Consider the following 11,730-nt stretch of genomic DNA (forward strand, 5'->3'; position numbering starts at 1 on the left):
ATTGTGTTAAACTTGTTTCTTAAGCCCTCCCACATTTGTTTCTCGTGACTGCAAAGAAAAGCTAGAAAAAGTAATCAGGATGATAATGGAAGAACCAGGTGACAAAAAACTAAACCACTGTTTAATTTAGTTTTATACTAAAGATGAGAATTTTTGAACTTTTGGATTGCCACATGACTAAGAAGAGAAAAATCAATTTAACATTTTTGTAATGTGTCTGAAATCTGGACTGTGTAGCCATTTTGTAGACTGTATAGGTTTGAATGCCTTTGAGAAATTGTAAAGGGTCAAAGATTCTAAAATGGAGCTTTTGCTGATATCTAGCAAAAGAGGTCATATAAATAGGAAAGTAAAGAAATATAAATGTTACTTTTTGCCTTTTTAATAGCATACTGATATCTTGGAAGAGAAAACTCTCTGGAAGTTCTTTTTCCGAAAGTTGCTGAATCTAGCTTCGTGTTAACGGTAGAGTTAGAACTTTACTCTTACAGAGTCAGAGGTGCAAATCTTTAGTACTTTAACTTTTTGTTTGGCTGCTATGATTTTATGATTCTAATTTACCAGCGGAAAATAGAACAGACTCAGGTTTCTTAGGGAAGCTGCTAGATGAGAGAACAAGAACTGACACTTACATTTTAGTTAGATTTTTGGCTTTCTAAGTAGCAGAAGCTGTCAGTAGGAAGAGACTTCCTATTGCAGTTACAGGCTCCAAATCTGAGCTTGAATTTACGTTCCACTTCTTTTAAATGCCTGGAATTAAGGACCATTTTATTTTTCTGTATTTTTTTTTAAAATTGATTATATACTTTTTGGTGGCTACAGGCTGTACTACTGAGACTTTTGTGCCACTGCCAAGAAACTCTACTTTGGAGATGTTTCCTCTCCTCTCCCCCTGCAACTTCATCTCCTCACCAGAACTGTGCTTGAGAAGTGGATGGCTAATGATGATAGTTTAAGCAGGCTGTTGCACTTGGCTGTGGATGTTTCTGTAGGAACTCAGTGGTTCCCTGTCTGCTACCAGCTCTCTATAGGCTGGATCAGATGATCCTTCTCCCTTAGTTGCCTCTATTTTCTAAAAAGTAAATTGTTTTTCTTGTGTACTCTTTTCCCTTCCCACCTTAATTTTCTTTTCCCTGTATAATCTGCTCTCTAGAGCTTAAACACAGCTTTTTGGTGAGAGGTGGTGTTTTTCAGAGGTGGTGGTTTCAGCTGAGCAGCCACAGGTGCTCACTGCGTCTGCACCTGGAGATTTCAGGTATGAGATTTCTCATATCCTCATGCCTGCAAACAGGGGCACCAACCCTAGCCACTCCCCCACTTATCTAGAGTTACAGATTTAGCCAATTATTACTCACTGTACCCCTTTATATACTTGTGAAAGCTATTACTGTATTGTCTTTTTTTTCTTCCTCCTGCTATAAGCCCAGTTCTTTCAAACCTCCCAGATAATCACCTCCTGAGTATTAATATGACAGTCCCATTAATATATCTCAGAATTAACTCTGCCTTTTCTTTTGCAAGAACTTTGCAACACCGGTTGTTATCTGGGCATTTGATCTACCATAATTCCCAGATCCTTTTCTGCAGTACTGTTACTAGACTATTATTTCCTATATTTGTATTTATGCATTTGTCTTAAAGTGTAGTACTTAGCATTTTGATGTATTTTTAATTTTAGACCATTTCTTCAGTGTATCAAAGTTATTTTAATTTCTAACACTGTCTTTCAAAGTAATTGTAACTTGGTGTCCGTTAGATTTGTGTTCCACTCATGTATTAAGATGCTAATGAAAATACTGAAGCTTGTTGTCCTCACAGGAGCACACATATATATCTAGGTATGTTTATATGTAAGCGCCCCTCCCCCATGCTCTCTGTGTAATAGTAAATGCTCACTTTTGCATATGCTGTTTAACTGGCATGTGCCTGCTTAATCCATATGTCCTAGTTTGCTTATGAGAATTTCATGCTGGATTGCCTCAAAGACCTTAATAAAGCCTGGAAAGATAGCATCTCTTACCTCCCCCTTTCCCATCAGGCCAGTTATGTCAAAAAAAGGAAATTAGATTGGTTTGACATGATCTGTCCTTGGCAAATCTGTGTTAGCTTTCCTTATCGCTTTACCCCCCCCTCAGAGGTTCCAAATTGATTAGTAGTCTGTTTGGGGTTTTTGTCTGGGTATTAAGGTTAGACTGGGTGGTTTAATATCCCAGTCTACTCCACATTTTCTAAACGTGGACGTTGTATTTCCCTGTCTTCAACCCCATGAAACTTCTTATCCTCCGTGAGATTTCTGGAGCTGGTCGATAATTATGTGGTGGTACCATGAGCCATGTAACAAGTACTCTGGAGGATTTCATCATGCCCTCCTGATTAAATGCATCTAACTTTTCTTAACGGTCTGTAGTCTTTTCTTCCTGTATTCTGGCCCATCACTGAAAATTAAACAAGTTAAGGAGTGTTCCAGCAGCTTGTTTGTTTGCCTTCCCTATTAAGTAGCAGACTGCTATTCATCTTTCCTTCTTATTTCCTTTGTGCTTTAGACATGTTTAGCTTTCTTGGTTTTGTCCCTATTTGCCTATTGTAGCCTTTTTATGCTCCTTAGTTATGTACCATTATTTGGTTGTTTCTATTTTCTGTTTGGTTATGAAAGAATTCCATCTTCGTTTCTTACTCTAATTACTTTTTTTGTTTCTGTCATGCTACCATAATTTGCCATTCTCTCTTTACTCTTCTGAGCGAATTCAGTTTTCTTAAACGTTTTGGGGAAGAGAGCTGTTGCAGGAGTTGAAACATGCTAAGTCACCCTGCAGCATGAATTTATCCTGTGGGGTAAGTGTGTGAAATCAAGCTTTGTGGCCATTTGTAAAAGCCTCCAATCTGTCAGTTCCACAGGTTCCAGATGTTTGCCTCTATAGAAAACAAAGCTGTTTAGACTCAAAAAGAAAAAAAAAGTTATATTACAGAATCAAGAAGTACTTTCAGTGGGATGATCTTTATTTTTGCAAGACTTTGATATGTTCAATCTGTGTTCTCTTAACATCTCAACAACATAAAATTAAAGATACTTTCCTCTCCATTGCAGAGCTGTAGCAAAGAAGGGAGCAACTTTTTGTGGAAAGCATTAAATAGCAGTAAGCACGCCCAAAGTAAAGCCTTTGATACTTATGATGCTGTCCTATGTTAAGCAGAGCAGCAGCTCTTCAGCAGAGCAGGAGAAAGTGCCCTAAAAGCTGGTGGAGAGCTTAGCAGCTCCAGCAGGCAGCGTGAGAAGGGTTACGTGCTAAACGCTCATGCTTGTATTCCTCCATTATGTTTTGGTCCTCCATATAGAAATGTGGATTTAGTAGTATTTCTGCTTTTTAATGTTTCAATTAGGTTGCATTAAAATTTCTCAAAAATACTGAGAAATAAGTTTTGAAGTGGCCAGGGCATGTGTTGCTTACATAAAATATCTTCAAATTCTCTAGAAGCTTTTTCTTCTGTCATCTTTGTCTTCCGTTTCAGGTGCATAAAAGTGTAAAAGGTTTTTTCTGCAAACTCTTTCCTGTGAGAGGGCTATTATATCTGAGAAAATGACTATGGCAAACACTTCACATACAAATGTTTCATATACTTAATAAAAATAAAATTGTCAAAACATTGAAAGAAATTTTTTCTGCCAATGCTTATGTGTTTCAAAGCATGTTCTGTTGTAGATGAAAGTGCAACTGGTAGAGACTGAACACATATACTTACTAATGGTTTCATCAGTCTATGTTCAAATAAAAGTGCCAGGTGGCAGCATCAGTGTGAAAATACTGGATTTTAGAAGCAACATCAAGCAAGCATGTTTTGCTAGTTGTCGCAAGCGAAATATAATGAAATCAAACCTGAAGAATACAAACCCCTTGAGGAAAGGGCAAGGTACTGTTGAAGAGTATAAGGAAAGGAGCTTTCAACCACATACTGAAGTATCTCCCTGAACAAAGACAGCTCATTACACCCTGCCTTCAACCATAACCTTACTGTCTTGGTTTTTATTTTTTCAGCAAAAGATTCAGCAGTGTGAGGAATGGTGAGTACACTTCATGTTAGGGGCAATCTCCTCACTCAATATTCCATCGTGGCTAGACATGCAGCATGCTTCATGAGCTTGTGGTTGTGAAGGGTGGCCTCTGGAAAATAATACAAACATTACACGTATTTATATTCTGGTTAAATTCTGTGTTTGTAAATAGCTTCTTGTCTCAAAGGAGTTTCCTGACTCTGTGTGTGTAATGCATAAATATATGTTTGTTTAGGCTGCCGTTTTTGGCCATCTCCATTTTTACTGACGAGGGCATGGATTTGCTGATAATCCTTCACTGTCTGAAGCAAAGGAGCAGTGGATGGACAAGGCTTCAGGAAGAAGGAGGCTTGAGCATGGGTACCCAGCGCTAGGGATGCCCCGGCAGCCCAGCCGTCTCCACGCTCCGACAGAAAACACCGTGGGCTTTGGAGTCACTAAGTGCCTTTGGACAAAAGCAGAGCTTAGGCGGGCGCTCGCGGTGCCGCGCTGCCTTGCACCCCCGCCCCGGGAGGGACGTGCGCCCCTGCCCTCCTTGCGGTGTTTCCCGGACCTCCCCAGGCACTGGGGTCAACTGACTGCGCATGCCGAAGCCCAGTGCCGCTGCCCCTTCGTCAGGCCGCAAGACCAGCAGTGGCATGAGGGCACCCGTAAATAACGCACCCAAACTCCCAGGTATCGGTCAACTGGGTTTTTTTCCTGCCCAAAATGTTTTTCCTGGGCGTTGATTCAGAAAGCCATGTTATTGTCACAGAATCATTTGCAAGAAATCTCTCGTCTGTATATTAGTAGTTTATCGCAGTTTATCTTGCTTCCCCCCTTCTGTTGCGTGCTTGGTTTGGGGGACCTGCATGGTTTTGCACAGTGAGGGCAAGAGAAAATGAGGTGAAGCTGTGAAATTCTTGAGTACAAAATCTGAAACTTTTACACTTTTTAAAATGCCTCAAGTAGAGTTCACGGTTGCAGGGTCTTCTCAGAACCATTATGGACAAAGAGCCGTCTGCTACCTGGTGTAAAATTAAATGTGAATGAGTGCAAGGGAGGAAGGGAGCAGCAGAGGCTAAAGGTTGAAAAATGGCTGGTGCTGTTGCACGTGAAAAATGATCACTATGCAAATGACCTTTCCTTAGGAAATTTTAAAATAATGAAATCACTTTAATATACTTCTAGCAGGTCATTCAATTAAAAAGGTTTTAAAATTAAGTTTCCGCTGCTGAACAAACAAAATTGCAATGAATCTGAATTAGCAATGGAAATAGTTTGTTTAGTGGGTAAATATTAGACCACTATGTAGTTGGAAACATGAAGAGGGAGACTTGTAGGCCAAAGTTTTCAAACCTGTCTACCTCAAGGTAAGCTCTTAAGTCTGTACAGAGACCTTGGTCTTGTTTTTCTCTGCTGGTGACTTTTAAACTTGGGCATATATCCAGCCGGCTAAGCAGAAGCAAATCAGCAGTGGGTTTAGGCACAGCAGTGTTGGGCCTATTCCAACTTAAAATTTGGGTTCTTCATTTCCCTCCACCCCTGCAGTGTGATTTTAGGACACCCTTGCCTTGGTCTGGGGCTGGGCTTTGCCCCTGTGGTGAGGGGCAAACCAGAATATACCACGCTCCCCTCCTGCGTCATGGGCTGAGGTGGGGGTTTGGGGTGAGACCGTGCTGGGAGGGAGCCGTCCAAAACCCAGGCCCTGGGCATGGCCCCGTCCCGCCGTAGCCAAGGGGAAGGTAAAGGCGGCGCACGTGAGAGTTTTATCACTCCCGTAGCTCACACGGCACATGTGGTTCCCTTCCATGGCACTGCTCGTGCTCGCCAAATACCCGAAGGATGCTATTTGCTTAGGTGTGCCTCTGTTTTTCTTTCAAGCGGTCTTCTGCAGGACTCCTCTGCTGGTTCTGCTTCCTCCCACACTTTTTCTTGTATTTAGAGTGAATTTAGCAAGGGTAACGTGTTCTGACACGGTTTCCCTTTCACCTGTGTGTCACTGGAATATGTATATTTTCACACTATGTGCATGGAAGCTCTGTAAGGCAAACACGGGATCCAAGGAGTGCTTAGTCCTGGCTGAATCAAAAGGAATGGCTTTGGGTTAATTTTAACACGGGAAGAAAGCTTAATTGAAATTTTTGCAATTTAGTGACAAGTTTATTGTGTCATTTGATGCAAAATACAGTTCCAAAATTAGTGTGAAATACTAGTTTTAAACTCGCTTGTAAAACCCAAGAATAAGCGCATTTAAAAATTGATTAGAGCTGCATGAAGCTGTTCCCTGGAGATTTGAACTCTGGTGCATATGCCCTCCGAGCTATCTTGCTCATTGCTGTTTTGCCCATTTAGTTTGCAGCTGGCTCACCTTGTTCATTTATGCTGACCTAGTTTATCTGATTACTTTAGTTGGCTGTGGCAGAGAGCGAGGAGGGGGGCAAAGCTGCTGCTCCCAGTTCTGGTGAGGCGCATGGATATGTGTGTGTTTTTTTTTTTTTTTTTTTTTTTGTTTTTGCAGCCATCTCTGTTTCACATTTTTTAAACGTAAGATTGCTCATAGACCATGCTGTGTTGCTGCGTTATAATCCATTTTAACCGGACATCTCCCTTCAACCCTGTTCTCAGGGAGGTTTCTCATGAGAGAAACCTGAACTTGGATGCTGGCTCTTGGAGTGAACTTACCTGGCCCTGGGCAGCTGCCTCTGAGAGCGGCGCGAGGCCTCCACCGCGGCCAGGCAGAGACACGAGCGTTTTTGTGATAACAGTGCATGAAGAAATGCATATACTTGCCTAATGTGTGTGCGCACGTCGGTGGTGAACAGCATAAGGGCAAGCGATGTTTTAATAAAAATCAAAAGCCAAAGTCCTACACTGCTTGGGGGACTAAGAATATTTGTGAACTAAATGAGTAATTATGGCAAAAATTCTTTTTTTATATATATATTTGGTTTTCTTTTCCATACAGAAGTAAAAATCTTTTATTCAAATGCTTTTTTTTAAAAAGAAGTGTTTTGGATTTTTGTAGCTGACCTTTTTAGTTGGGGTAAAAAATATTTTCATTTTATTTGGAGTTATTCTGAAATTTCCCCTCCCACACACCAATTTTTTTTTTGGTTTAATGGTTAAAGTGAGATATCCGTTCTTCATGCAACTTTCTAGTAATGAACATCTGATCTAGACAATTCAATACTGCTCTCTGCTGTGTGGTGTGAGTTATAGGAAAAATGTTAAGCTTAACAAATATATTATGTCTTTCAGTACCCAGCAGAACATGCTTTGAGTATGCATCTTTGCCCTGTTCTCCCCACCATAAAACACTTTCACTATTAAAGGAAATCTCTCTGGAGATTGTTAAGCCCCTTCACAGATTTTCTTGTGCATGGGATGGATATTAAAAAACATAAAGTTTATGATAGCTTAGCCAACCTTGCATAAGATAACTGTGATTTTTTTTATCTACAAAGTTTTTTTGAATTTTGATTACATAGGAATGTAGAAAATGGATCTTTTTTCTTGTGTCCTTATGACCACTTTTTTTTTTTGCACTTGGTGAATAACAAAAATGACAAGGGAAAAATACAGAACAATTTCACACCTGAGATTGAAGGAGTTGATTACCGTCATTTTGATGATGTGCCTTTTATACGTTTGCAGTGGTTAAGAAAGACTTTATGGTTTGGAGCATGAGCACTTTAGAGTGATTCAAAATTATTGAAGAGCTACAAATTTTGTAAAGTGCTTCAATTTGTTAGTGACTCAAGCGGCATTGTAGTGAGTTTTGTAGGGCTTTTAGTACAGTCATGTATGCACAGCCTATAAATGTTCTTGTAATCATTGCTGTTTTTTTTTTTTCCTTTCCATGCGTTGGTGTTCTTCATAAGACTCCCTCTGCTAATATCAACATTCCTGTTCAGTAGGTACAGGCTGCGCCCAGCCTCCGACTGGCCCAGGTGAAGGGAGGGACCGCGGCAATGCTCTCGTAGGAAAAGTAGCCCCATATTGGTGTCGGCATCAGTCATGCTAAAGGTGATCAGCCACTTGTTGTGCAAAAAGAGAATGCATTTTTCACTCTCACGTGTTTAAAGACTAAACAGTTTGAGAAACTGAGATCAGAGAAAGCTTGTTATTTCAAAAAATAGCCTAGCACACTTAAAAAAAAGTCTTTACTAAGTTGTCACTGTCTTACTAACTCTTATGGGCATGAAATTACTTTTGCTGACAATGGTCAGAATCTTATTCAAAGTGGTCTTAGATATTCTAAGGAAACTGTCTCCTTATATGATGACATGATTTGGTTACTTTGAATGTAAATCATAGCTTTCGTGCATGCTTTCCCTCACTTTTGCAAAGCAGCATGAGAATAGTTCAATTTGCTTTGCAATCTCAACTGCTCATCCTGGTGAGGCTGGAATGCTTGAAAGTTGTGGTTTTGTGAAACAAAGGCTCTGCCTTAAAATGAGGAGGGAACATTCATGTGTCCTGTCAATAGTGCATTTCTGGTTCAGTATTACACAGAGTAAAGTAAAAACTTCTAACAAATTTATATTGAGTTTTCTGGAAAAACTTGAATTTTCTCAGCATTACACATTTGGAATGACCTGACCTTTGTCATTTCTTTCATGTGTTGTTTTGCCCTCTGAAATCCAACATCTGCTTTGTTGTAATTGATCATAAATTGCATTTTGTCTTCTGAATGAATATAGCTCAAGATCATAAACTTCCTGGTCTGAATCCTCATGGCAAGTGAGACTTAAATTTGTCTGTTTGGGGGTGTGTGCTCATTTTCTTGGGGATTGACTGGAAGCAAATATCAGCAATTTGGTTCTCTCCAAATAGATGAGAACTTTCACCCAAGGAAAAAAATCATTAGAATCTGAACCAATATTCACATAAAACTTGTATCAATATTCACCCAGCTCTACACATGATAATGAGCCTAAAGAATTTCTTCCTTAGAGCACTCTTATTAGGAATATGCTAATAAATTAATACATGATTACAGATACGTCATACTCAGTATCGTTATATAATTTTGACATACCGGCAGTAAAGCATTGGCAACCTGATTTCCCCCCCCCCACTTCCTCCCCTCTTAGAAGTGCAAAAAATCCAAACTTTCCACTGGAGGAATGAGAAATGGCCTGTATTTGTTACCTTGGAGACACACGACCTTTTTAGGACTAACCAGGAGAGCAATTAAGGGCATTTGCACAACCACAGTAAGTCCAGAGTGTTTGTGGCCTGTGTTGCACAATGAACAGTTGAGAGTTGTGTGATTGTTATCTGGAATAAATCTTGGTAGTTTAGACTAATAATTAGCTGCCTTTAAACAAGGTGATGCACCTAAGAGTGAGTATAATCACAGTATATGTTTACAAAACTCCTTTCTCTTTCCAAAATGGTAGTTAACATCTCCCTCCAGCATGCCCAAGCTTCAAAACTGTCCATAAAAACAAAAAAGCCTTGATCAAGAAGTTGCAAATCTCGAGAGATCTGAGATGTTGCAGCTGATTAACTGTCAGCTTAGTGAGATCAGAGCTGAGCCAGGGGTTAGGCGCTCTGAAAACCCCACTCAAAACGCACTCAGACCCTCATGTAAGGGGTCTAGAGATTTGGCAGCTGGAAGGGAACAAAGGCAGTGGCTGCTTTCTTTTGCTTTGCAAGTATATCAACCATTCAGTCAACAGGTGCCCATCCTGAGCTCGGGCTGCCCACTTGACACTCGCAATTTGCATTTGCATTAATGAAGTGTCGCATGCCATAATGAGGGGGGAAAGACCTGGTGAGAAAAAGGAGAAAGAAATGAAGCAAGACCAGATGAGAATACATGGTATATGGCAATGCGGACAAAGAAATAGGGCTACATTGAAGCAGTGAGAGAGCAAGATACTACATCATCAGATGTGCCACATTTTTTTTTTTTCTCATAATAAATGCTATCTCTCTGTGGAAGAAAATGGACAGCAGACTTGCAAAGTCTTGCCCCTCCACAAGAGGCTTTGTTCAACAACTTGATTTTATAGATCATTGTACATATTACATCTTCATGGGCCTTTCCTCCATCACTTTTCCTCTCTTCTCTCTAAATTATTTTCCGCTGTTTGTCTTTTACAGCTTGTCCAGATTGCTCCACATCGCAGCAGGTATCCCTTGCCACTTCGGAGTTGTCACTTTTTCTTGTATGACCATTTTTCAGAAATTGATAGCTTCATTATCATTTGGGAAAAGTTGGTGTGGACTGATGATGTCTCCATCTCACCCTGTTCCCCTGTCCCTAGTGCCCACTGTGCTCACTAGAGTTGTGGCAGGGTCCCCCTGCACCAGTTATTGCCTGTTATCACATCTGCTCTTGGATCTTGCCCCCTTCCAAAATTTATGTATGTAGTGTATACATAAATAAAAAAGAATTGCAGGGGAAGAAAGCATGGTCAGAAAAATTACTCACCTCTTAATGTAGTGCTCTCTTTTCCCATCCCACAGTCCGCCTTCCTCCTCTCTGAAGGTGCAGGCGTTTCACCGCTTCATATATCTTCCTGCAACTTTGTCCAAGTGTGTTTGTTGCTAAATTCTTTTCAGCCTGGAAATCTCTTCTGGAAGTTGGTGAACTGTGGCCTTACTGGCAGGGTTTGATTGATAGATGGTTTGTTTCCCACTGCGTTATTCAGTGATGCTTATGCACTTGGTAGTGGTGATGCTCAGATGATATATATGCGTCTTCCTGCATGAGGATCAAGCTATCAGTTTCTGAGCGGAGATAATTTAACACCCCGCACCTGGTTTGAAGAGAGCCTGGAATCCAAGCTGAGCATGTGCGTGCAGCTGGCGGCTACCTCGCCTCATTTTAGGCCTAGTTGCTGGGTTGTGTCAAGCCTCATTTTTGCTGCCATTTTCCATTAGCCTGCCAATCCACATGGACCTGGGAAACACTTGCTGGGACTGTGTGGCGGCAAAAGGAGCGGGAAGGGAAAGGCTTCAGCAGTTTCAAAGAACCAAAGCCAAGAGGAGGTGAAAAAGAGTCGACTCTTCTTTTTTTCTTATTGTAGGTAATACTGATATCGGTTTAGTAAGCTAAAGGCATGGAAGGGGAAAAAAGGCAGTAAAAAGCATATTTATAGTAAAAAGAGTAGGCAGTATCTTCACCCACATTGTTACAGCAACTCTTTTGAATATAAATTGCAGCAGTGGATTTTTTTTTTTAATTAGTACAGGAACTGACAGGAAAATACTGTGTGTCTGACTCATGCAGCAAAAAGCACACCTAATCCTCCTTCCTCCACACTGGTGCAACCCTAAATGAACCAGTTTGACTGGGGCAGGCGCCTCGCATGCCTCACCTTGCACGGGGCTCCTGCAATGCCTGCCTTCTATTTAGGGCCCAGCAGGTCCCCTGTGAGCCGCAGCGCGAGGACGGGGCTGCAGCCGGCAACGGGCAGCGCCGAGCACCACGGCGCCTCAGCTGCTCACAGAGCCGGTGCTGGGGCACATCCACGAGGTTTCTCCTAAGTCATCGCCTTGACCAAACTCCGAGATTTGTTTTAACAGTCTTCTCAATAAGACTTCTGGCTTGGCTATGCTGCCACGGAGCTCTAAGGTGTGTTGTTGACAAAGTACACAGAAACCAAATACAAGTGAGAGGCAAATCAGGTGAGAAGACGTGGCCTCAGAATATTTGGCATTATCTGTTAGTGCTAAAATGAAGC

Source organism: Apteryx mantelli, chromosome Z, assembly GCF_036417845.1.
Source record: "Apteryx mantelli isolate bAptMan1 chromosome Z, bAptMan1.hap1, whole genome shotgun sequence".
In the NCBI taxonomy this organism is placed as follows: Eukaryota; Metazoa; Chordata; class Aves; order Apterygiformes; family Apterygidae; genus Apteryx; species Apteryx mantelli.